The sequence below is a fragment of the Arvicola amphibius genome, chromosome 7 (genome assembly GCF_903992535.2).
Source record: "Arvicola amphibius chromosome 7, mArvAmp1.2, whole genome shotgun sequence".
NCBI classification, from domain to species: Eukaryota; Metazoa; Chordata; class Mammalia; order Rodentia; family Cricetidae; genus Arvicola; species Arvicola amphibius.
Genome location: NC_052053.1, coordinates 102254044 through 102264687, shown reverse-complemented (window position 1 = coordinate 102264687; position 10644 = coordinate 102254044).

Here is a 10644-nt window from a genome sequence, read left to right as displayed (position 1 = left end):
TAGGTTTTCAACACCAGTGTTTTTCCGCTGTGTCTGGCCATGATAGTGTGGCATGCTTCCCAGCCCCGCGGGTTAGGGTTCATACTGTACAGCACCCGCCCCACTATCTGACCCAGGGATGATGTTAGAGGCAGCGCAGATGGAGGTGGCTGATGGAGAGCATCCTCCGGAGGCAGGAGCCCCAGTGGTTTTCATCTGCTCTGCACTTAACAGTGATGATGGACTACATAGGAATACATTGCTTTCTCCTGTACTTTCAGTTTGTAAATATATATTGTGATCTCTTACAGAAGTAACCAACGTGGCTTTGGAATTTAACCAAATGGTGTGTGTTTAGCAAGATTCTTGGCTGGAATGTGAAGCTCTTTTCTTCAGGCTTGCCTGTCTTTATGTTTTCAACGGGTGATAGGGGCATCATTCAGTTTAGAAAGATAAAACACACAACTGCCCCCCCCCCGATACATTTCTTTTAATTGTGTACCTTTTAGACATGAAACCAAATCACTGCTAAATCATCCTTGAGAGAATACTTTAACCCACTGTGTATGGTGCTAATAGACTTGTATAGCTACCAGCAAATATGTTTAAAATGAACAGTTTTAAATGCCTGGTTAAGGTTGGTGCACTTTGCAGTATTTTAAATAATCCTGTATCTATTTACTATTAGAATGGCTCCAAGCCAATATACTTGCATTAAAGTTTCTAATAATCTCTTATGAATGAGAAAAAGGTATAAAATATACAGAACTTAGCAATTATTAAGGGTATTTTAGATTTGGGGATTTTGAAAAACAGAAAGTAACTATGTAATTTTGGGGGTAAAAAAGTAGCCCCAAGTTTCAAGTTTTTTTTTTTTTGTGTGTGTATGTGTGTGTGTGTGTGTTCCTTATACTGCTGTTTGATAAATACACCTTTGGTTAGGAGCCATTATGATTGATTGATTGTTTTTATAAGAAAATATATTCTTCTTCATTCTTAATTGGTTTCTCTGGCTTTTCTAGGGACTTAAAGAGAATTTCCATCTGGAAATAGAATACTTCATTCTTAGTTGGTTTCTCTGGTTTTTCTAGGGACATAAAGAGCGTTTCTATCTGGAAACAGGATGCAGAAATTTATCAGTGGGTTGCAATCTAATATATCTGCTATATGGCCAAATTATAGAGGCATTTAGGGTGATCCAAACTGTTCCATTGTTATAAAGAAAGAAAGCAGGAATCAGATAGCTTGGAGTCTACTATAAAATATTTTATTATGATAGGATGTATTTCAAGCACTTTGACCTTCTGTGAAAAATATGTAGAAAGATTCTAACTCAATTTACACCCTTTGGCCTTAAACCCACTAGTTTAAAGGCATCAACTTAGGCATCATTAATCACTCACAGTAATTTTAATTGAAATCTTTCTTTAATGAACATTTATCAGCTAGACTCTAATTTCTTTTTGAAGGCGGAGGAGTTTATCAGATACTTAACATTTTTTCAATATATTATCTTCACCCCCTTCAGAGTCAAGCATTATTCACTGTACTTACAACACAGAGAATATGAGCACTTGCCGAGATGTGTGTATGTGTGTATGTGTGTGTGTCTGTGTGTGTGTGTCACTATTCCCTTAACATTTTTTTTTTCAAAGCACTTTTTAGGATATTAAAAATAGTACCTGGTAACATTTAAGTAAAGGTAGCAGAAAACAAAAGAACTTTCCAACAGAAATCATGTTCCTTGCCACCTCCTCCACCTCCAAGAATAATGAGCATGTGGCACGAACGGAGCTCTTCAGAGAAGCTGTCTGCATAATTCTCCTCCACGGCAGTGGGCTTGACAGCACAGAGATGGCAATGATCTTAATTGGTCTACTATCTGGTGGCGTCTGAGTCGAGGTGAGGCTCTTGGCCTGTGAGAAGGCCCTGGGCCAGCCTGGCCTGTACGCATGGCCCAGAGTTCGTTCCATCGGCAAATGTCTAACTTCAATTTGCCTTAATTTTTATAGTTGAGAATTTTTTAGGGGTTGTGTCAGACTTTTTAAAATCCTTGTTAGACTTTCGAACCCTGTTGTTTGAAAAGATCCTTCTGTCCGCTTTACCGAGTAAGTGTATTCTACTTCCTAGTTTAATACTAACTGCGCCAGGATTTGACTTTTCTGCCTGCCGTTTTTGCATTTTTTTTAATATCTTCATTTAAACTGTAGAGTTCTTTATGTTCAAATCACTGTCTTCCTGTGTAACAAGGTTTCTTATATGGAAGTGAAGTTTTCAATCCATACTGTATTTTATCAAATATTTTTAACAAGAATTTTTTTGTAATGATCCTTGACAAAAATTTATTAGGATGAATCTACATAAAGTATGGGTGCCCCAATTAAGATAGATCCAACGTGTATTAGGATTAAGCCTATCAATGTCTTGGTAGTGGGACCTCCCACAGCTCATCCTGGGCAGGGTGTGTGTGTGTGTGTGTGTGTGTCTGTGTTGGAAGGAAAGAAGTGGCAACAGAAGCCAGGATGGGGAAAAGCAGTCACAGACAAAGCAAAAAGATAAATGCCAATCAGGGAAGTAGAAAGAGTGTTTCTGTCTGGAATGGGGGAGTGGGACCTGAATATAGTGGCATTCTGAACACAAACACTGTATCCATTCTGATTTGTGACCAGGTGCAGGAAGAAGGCCTGTACAATGCCACACATGTCAGGTCTTTGCCTGTAGAAATGTTAAGTGGATGAGCCATTAAAAAGTAAGAATAACCATTTTGTATCCTCATTAAAATTAGTATTTCTGTGAATCAGAGGCGCATATTCAAGAGATAATACTCTGTAGAGAAAAAGTTTTCAAGTTGAATTAATTCATGTACTGACGAATACAGAATAAATGTTATATTAACTTATTTATTTTATCTGTGTCTTTAGAAAGGAATATGGTAAATTATATTCATTTTCTACAACTGTAAAGATCACACTAATGAGAAAATTTAGTTCTATAAAAAGTTCCACTCTGCTAAGGATTCCAGAGACATTTCAACCCAGGCCTAAAGGAGTTCACCTCCAGCAAAGAAATGCAAACAGAACTCTGAACAGACACTATAAGGACAGGCAGTTCTGCATGTGATGCCACCCTAACGTTGGGCTCTGGAACCCAGTGGCAAAGTGATATGCTTAATCCCCAAGACCTCAAAACCAAATCAAACAAACAAAAGGGAAGGTTTCACTGTTTCTTACCTATTGCATGAGTTGCTTTTCTGGGGCTTTTTGGCGGGGGTTGTTTGTTGTTTTTTTGAGACAGGGTTTCTCTGACTGTTCTGGAACTCACTCTGTAGACCAGGCTGGCCTCAAACTCAAGATCCAACTGCCTCTGCCTCCCAAGTGCTGGGATTAGAGGTGTGGGCCACCACCGCCCAGCCTGTCTTTTCTGTATTGTTAGTCTGTGAATTGTTAGTAATCCGCATGGTTTCATAAACGAGCCACAGTGTGGAAGGGCTTACGTTAGCCACATATCAACTTCAGCTGGTTGTTTCCCAAGTTTGATTTCCTAAAGCCCTCATTTCATTCTGCTCCCACTACTACTTCCATTGTAGTGTAAGACAGGCAAGCCTTGAGCATCCTCCTGCCTCAGCCTCCCAAGTGCTGGGGTTATAGGTGTACGCCATCACACCATTTAGTGGCGCTGACCCCCAACCCTAGTCCCACATTTTACATCTGAGATTTATATACTTACTGCACGTGTGTTGTTACTGTGACAACATTCCTGGCAAAAGCAACCCAAGGGGGAGGTTATCTTGGTTCGTGGTTTGAGAGGTACAAGCCATGGACTTCTTCAGGCAGCTGGTCACACTGGGTCCACCTCAGGAAACAGAGAGGATGAACGGTAGCTCTCAGCTTCTTTGCTTCTGTCTGTTCAGCACAGGGCCCCAGCTCATGGAAGGGTGCCACCCATAGTTAAAGTGGGTCTCCAGATTCAAGTAACCTGATCCACAAAATCTCTCACAGATGTGCCTAGAAACTGTCTCCTAGGGGTGGTCAATCAAAATTAGCCAGCTGGATGTGATGGCCCATGTCTTTAATCCCAGGCAGAGGCAGGAGGATCTCTGTGAGTTTGAGGCCAGCCTGATCTACATAACAGTCACAAGATACCCTTTATAAAAAAAAAAACAACAAAAACAAAAAGTAACCACCGCAAATACTATCTGAGTATTGTTAGTTCACTATCATTTCCTGTCATAGTAAAAATTGCTGTTTGTGCAGAAATCCAAAAATAACAGCTCAGTGTTTCAACCAGGAGAACCAGGCATGTGACATGACCTGTAGCTACTAATAAATTAATAAACAAAAATATGGCAGGAGAAAGCGGGGCAAGGCTGACACAGCCCACTGTGCAGCAGTGCAGGCAACCTCAGAAGTGTTCATTGGTGAGCTCTGTTCCCCAAGTTGTACTGAGTATAATCTCTGGCCATTGGGGTGTTCTGTGTGTAGACCCTGGGGCAGGATACATCCACACGTGCTGAAGAGCAGGGTTTCGTGTCTTATACTTTTTCTCTCAGTTTAAAACACGGAAACGGGGAGCAGGAAGGACTGTGTGTCTGTGCGGGAGTGCTTGCCCAGCCTGGGTGAGACAGAAAGACCCTGGGCTTAATGCCCAGCTCCACGTGAGGGGTGTGTGTGTGTGTGTGTGTGTGTGTGTGTGTTACTCTGGGTGTGGTGGTGTCCACCTGTAATCCTTGCACACTGGAAGCATTAACACAAGAGGACTGAGAACCCAAAGGGAAAAGAAAACCAAAAGTAAACAAATCAGGAAGTGCTGTGCTAATAGCACCTGAGCCGGCAGGCCTAGGGTGAGAGGGGGAGGGAGGGAGGGAGGGAGGGAGGGCAGTTTCAGCCTTAGAAGAGTTTTGAGTTTTCTCTCTCCCTCCAGGCCTTTGTGTGCATTAGAGAACTCTCTCTTGCCTTCATACTTTAATCTACGACTTAGACTCTGAACAGCTTTCGCCACAGAAAACTGTGGCAGAGCTGAATTCACAAGTTCCCTTCTTCAAAGGCTTATGAGGCACACATGGATCTCCCCTAAACCTTCCTGCAGGTTGAACAGCAGACAGCAGCAGGGATAAGGGCTGCCTGGATGTCTGGGCTCCTAGTCCCCAGAAGAGAGGGGACAAAGATTATACCAGAATTCTCCTACAGCACTGCCATTCCTTCAGGTTTCTGACAGGAGGGGACACCATGGGATTGATAACTTGAGGGATACTTTGTTATTTCGATACCATATTGCCAAGTTGTTTCAACAGAAAAAAAAAAGTCTAACATCGTGTAAACACTGGCAGACAATTTATCTGAGGGAAGGCAGGGTCATTTCTTTTTTTTTTTTTTCTTTTTTTTTTTTGGTTTTTCGAGACAGGGTTTCTCTGTGGCTTTGGAGCCTGTCCTGGAACTAGCTCTTGTAGACCAGGCTGGCCTCGAACTCACAGAGATCCGCCTGCCTCTGCCTCCCGAGTGCTGGGATTAAAGGCGTGCGCCACCACCGCCCGGCCAGCAGGGTCATTTCTTAAGAAAGTTCAGCTGCTCAGAAACTTAACCACCAGTACAAAGCCAGAGGAGAATAGTAGTCATAACACTGCAGACAGAGGCGGGCCGAGGGCTAAAAAGGACAACCCATGAGAGCTGAGACTATTAAAGGGGGACTTGGGTAGAAGTGAAGAAGGAGGGAGCCGGAAGGGCATCCCTGCAGGGGTCAGGAACTGTAGTTTTGAAAGGCCGACAGCTGACCTGCAGGTGGCATGTGTGTGAGGAAAGGGAAGGAGAGGCAAGGTGAACAGCTGTTCTGGCTTCTTTGAGGGAACTCCACACCTATTTCCAGTGGCTGTACCAATCTGTGAGCCCACCAGCAGTTTACGATTCCTCTTCCACCTCTTGTTTTCTGGATGTAGCTTTTCTGACGGCGGAGAGACGGAGTCTCAGTGCGGCTTTCAGCTGTACCTCACAAGTGGCTAAGGACGCCGAGCACTTTTTAATGTTTTCTAGTCATTTGTTCTTCGTCTTCTGAGAACTGGCTGTTTATCATGATTTCCATTAGCCCATTCGTGACTGGATTGCTTGTTTTTGTTTAATGTGTGTGTGTGTTTAGCTTCTTGAGTTCTTTCTATATTCTCGATAGCAATCCTGTCAGATGCACAGCTATTTGGACTTCTCCCTTTCCGTAGGTTGCCCTTTACTCTTTTCCTTTGCTATAGGAGCTCCTCTTCCTCCTTCCGTGTTTTTGAGACAGGGTCTCTCTGTGTCTCCCTGGCTGTCTTGGAACTAGCTCAGTAGACCACGCTGGCCTCGAATCACAGAGATCTGCCTGCCTCTGCTGGGTTAAAGGGGTGTGACACTATGTTTCGGCTGTGTAGATTGTAAATCTCATGCAATCCCACGTGTCAGAACTGTTTCCTACCTGTACCTCTTCTGGGTACACACCTGAATAGTTGCACATCAACACGCCACAGAGATATTTCCCCATCCATGCTGGCTACAGCACAATTCACAATAGCCAAGTCAGGGTCCTTGGTGTCCATCAATAAAGAAAATGTGGAAGGCATACACAGAAGCTTCATTCAGCCATAAGAACAAAACAGATGAAACAGTCATTTGTCAGAAAATGGATGCAACTGGATATTAAGCTAAGAAAAATAAAATGGATGCCGAAAGAAAATGAATGCTTTTGTTTCTCGGTTGCCTGCCTCATTCATATGACATAAAAGGAAAGAGGTAGGTGATGTGGGTGTGGTGGCGCATGCCCTTAATGTCAGCACATGGGAGGTGGAGCTGGACGGATCTCTGTGTGTTTGAAGCCAGCCTGGACTACATAGTGAGTTATATAACTGAGAGACCCCGTCTCAAAAATAGATAGATAGATATATAGGTAGATAGATAGACAGATAGATAGATAGATAGATAGATAGATAGATAGATAGATAGATGATAGATAGATAGATAGATGATAGATAGATAGATGATAGATAGATAGATAGATGATAGATAGATAGATAGATAGATAGATAGATAGATAATAGATAGATAGATAGATAGATAGATAGATAGATAGATAGATAGATCAATAAATACAAAATAACAACAAAAAACTAAAAAGGAAATCATTGGTGTGGGAGGAAATGGGAGGGGATGACTAGGGTCAAAGCACATGATATACCTGAAGCTGACTTTATGAAACACACACTATGTGCAATGAATATATGCCAATGAAAGAAAGAAAGAAAGAAAGAAAGAAAGAAAGAAAGAAAGAAAGGAAGGAAGGAAGGAAGGAAGGAAAGGAAGGAAGGAAGGAAGGAAGGAAGGAAGGAAGGAAGGAAGGAAGAAATAAAGGACCAAGCAAGGTAGGATTTTCCTGAATGTCTCCACTCAGCTCTCAGGCAGGTAAGCATTAACTGAGTTCGATATATGATTAAGAGAGTCAATGTCATTGTAATAAAATCCCATGACCTTACTCTTAATGACACGCAAAAATCCTCAGACTTGTTCAATAGTACAACCATAAGTGTGTTATCTGTGGATGTGTTCCTTGTAAGTCAGATGCACAGAGGCCTGCCAAGTCGCTGTTACCTAACAGAACTGACTGTAATGTAGGGAGGGTCCAGACGGAGTTCATCAAACACCAAATGAGCTGAAGGGTAATGCCAAAATAGGGAAGAACACCATTTTTATGGTACACTGGTGCCATCTTTTGGCCAGATTAAAATTCACACAAATTATAAATTACAATCATATTTTTCTTTTAACAGACTTTAGAGATACAATTTTACTTAATTTTTTTTGTTGTTTTTTTGTTTTGTTTTGTTTTGGTTTTGGTTTTTCGAGACAGGGTTTCTCTGTAGCTCTGGAGCCTGTCCTGGAACTAGCTCTTATAGACTAGGCTGGCTTTGAACTCACAGAGCTCCGCCTGCCTCTGCCTCCCCAGTGCTGGGATTAAAGGCAGGCGTGTGGCACCACCACCCGGCCAATTACTTACTTTAAACATGGAGATTTAAAACTGTCTTGACCTGAAAGTGGAAGCGTAGGGCTATCATCCCAGAACTTGGGAGGCTGAAGTAAGAGGACTATGAGTTTGAGGCCAGTCTATTTTTTGTTGATGAATACATATATCTAACTTTATTTTCCTTCTGCTGGTAGTGTGTTGTGTGTGCACTTGTCAGTGTGGGCGGGCACATGTGCACATGAGGCTGCAAACGGGTCTTTCTTCACAGTTCTCACTGAATCAATGACCCTCAGGAGTCTTCCTGTCCATCCATGCCCCCACCCCTCCACCACACACTGCAGTTACAGGCGTGTGCAACAGCACAGGCTTTGTATGTGAGTCCTGGAGACACAAACTTGGGTCCTGATGCTTGTCAAGTGGCACTTTACTTACTAAGCCATTCCTGCAGCTCTACTTCTGACTTTAATAATCCAATTTAACATCTTCTAAAGCTGAGAAAAAGGACAACACAAACAGAACTGACTTTGGAATAAACACATCATGCATTCCATTGGATCAATATTGAGTCCAAAATGACTAAATAGAAATCCCAAACTTCAACCGGGCAGTGGTGGCGCACACCTTTAATCCCAGAACTGGGGAGGCAGAGGCAGGTGGATCTCTTTGAGTTCATAGGCCAGCCTGGTCTACAGAGTGAGTTCCAGGACAGGCTCCAAAACTACAGAGAAACCCTGTCTCAAAACAAACAAAATGAAACAAAACAAAACAAAAAAACAAAAAACAGAAAACCCCCTCCCAAACATTTATTACAAAATATAAAGCTTTTAGACCAGAGCTAATCAACCGTAACTCTACTAACCCTCCAGTGGGCAGTTGAGTGAGGTAGGAATGGGAGATACCCTTTTTATTATGACCCATTTAGTAACCTCTCCACCTACTAGATGCCAGTGGCAACTTTATCATGCCCTCCACCCAGGCCTAATTACCCCAAACATCTCCACATTGCCAACCATCCATGTGCTGGAGGTAGCTTTGGGGGACTTTTAAAAAAAATATTTATTTATTTATTTATTTATTTATTTATTTATTTATTTATTATGTATACAATATTTTGTCTGTGTGTATGCCTGCAGGCCAGAAGAGGGCACCATACCTCATTACAGATGGTTGTGAGCCACCATGTGGTTGCTGGGAATTGAACTCAGGACCTTTGGAAGAGCAGGCAATGCTCTTAACCACTGAGCCATCTCTCCAGCCCTTGAGGGATGTTTTTATGTATATATTACTTTGCAGGACTGAACTAAAGGCCTTGTGTGCACTGGGTGAGCACTCTCCTGAGCCTCATCCCCATCCCCTGCTCTAGTGTGTGTAAAGGTGCCTTTTGTCTGGTTTTGAGACAAGGTCTCCTTGCTCAGGCTGATCTCTAACCTCGTTCTCCCACTTCAGCCTAACTTACTGGACCTACAATGCCAGTCATCACATCTGGCTTTGTTGTGGAGTTTGGGGATTAGAGTAAAACTAGAATTAGCAACCTAGGTAAAAGAGACTGCCTTCGTTCAACAGCTGAAGACCTGGACAGAAAGGTGACCTTCCCCTGCCTGAGACCCATATATTTCTAGCTTTGGGCAAAAATGAAAACATCAGATCATTCTGGATCTGCTAGTTTTGGATTATAACATATTCCAGTAGTTCTTCCAGTTTTATGTCTTTTTTAGACCTAACAATAGAATTACATCATTTAGTTCCCTGGCAATCAGCTCACAGAGGGCAGCTCTTCTTAAAGGCATGAGTCAAGGTCATAGCTACAATATTTTTTTTTTTAGATATGTAGCTCCAACTGGCCTGGCACTAACTAGACCTGACTGGTCTTGAAGTCATGGTGTTCTTGCCATTTTCTCCCAAGTGTTTGATTACCAGTGTGCACCACCAAGCAGCCATAAGTCAAAGTAACATATACCTGCTTATCTTTTCCCTTTACTCCTTTTCCCTGGGAATCCTAATATACCATAAGAATCACTGCTGTAGATCATGTGGCTGCGGGTAGAGAACAGTACAAAGCAGGAAGTAGAAGCAGACGCCTCTGAGAAATGGCTAGATAGGCCCTTTCTTTCCAGGTGCAACTTTCTTGATTTGGGCAGCACTTTTCTCTTGCCACAGGCTATGGTTGGTAAGATTTGGGCCCATTCATATCTTTTGCTTCATGCCTTAAAATGTAAGATGGGCCAGAGGGATGGCTCAGTGGTTAAGAGCAGTCTCTGCTCTCTCAGAAGACCCAAATTCAGTTTCCAGCATACACATAGTGGCTCATAGCCATCCGTAACTCCATTTCCAGATCAGACACCTTCTTCTGGCCTCCGCTGGCACCAGGAACCCATATGGCGCACACATACACACATGCAGGAAAAGCACGCAGACACTGAAAACATTTTTAAACTGCCTAACAAAGACTACTTACCTCAACAAAGGTAATACCACTGGCAGAAAATGCTGTAATGTGAGATTCACAAGCCAGTATTCTGTTGTCATTAGATCAAGTGACATGTCTTCATAAAACAGAAGAAAGTCAGTTTCCACTTCAGCCGGGAGACAAAACTCGGTAGAGCACTCCTGAGGCAATCTGTGGCACATCACACGGAAGGAAAACCCTACAGAGTATTGTCATCCTACATCTGCTATGTGTGCCTGATAATC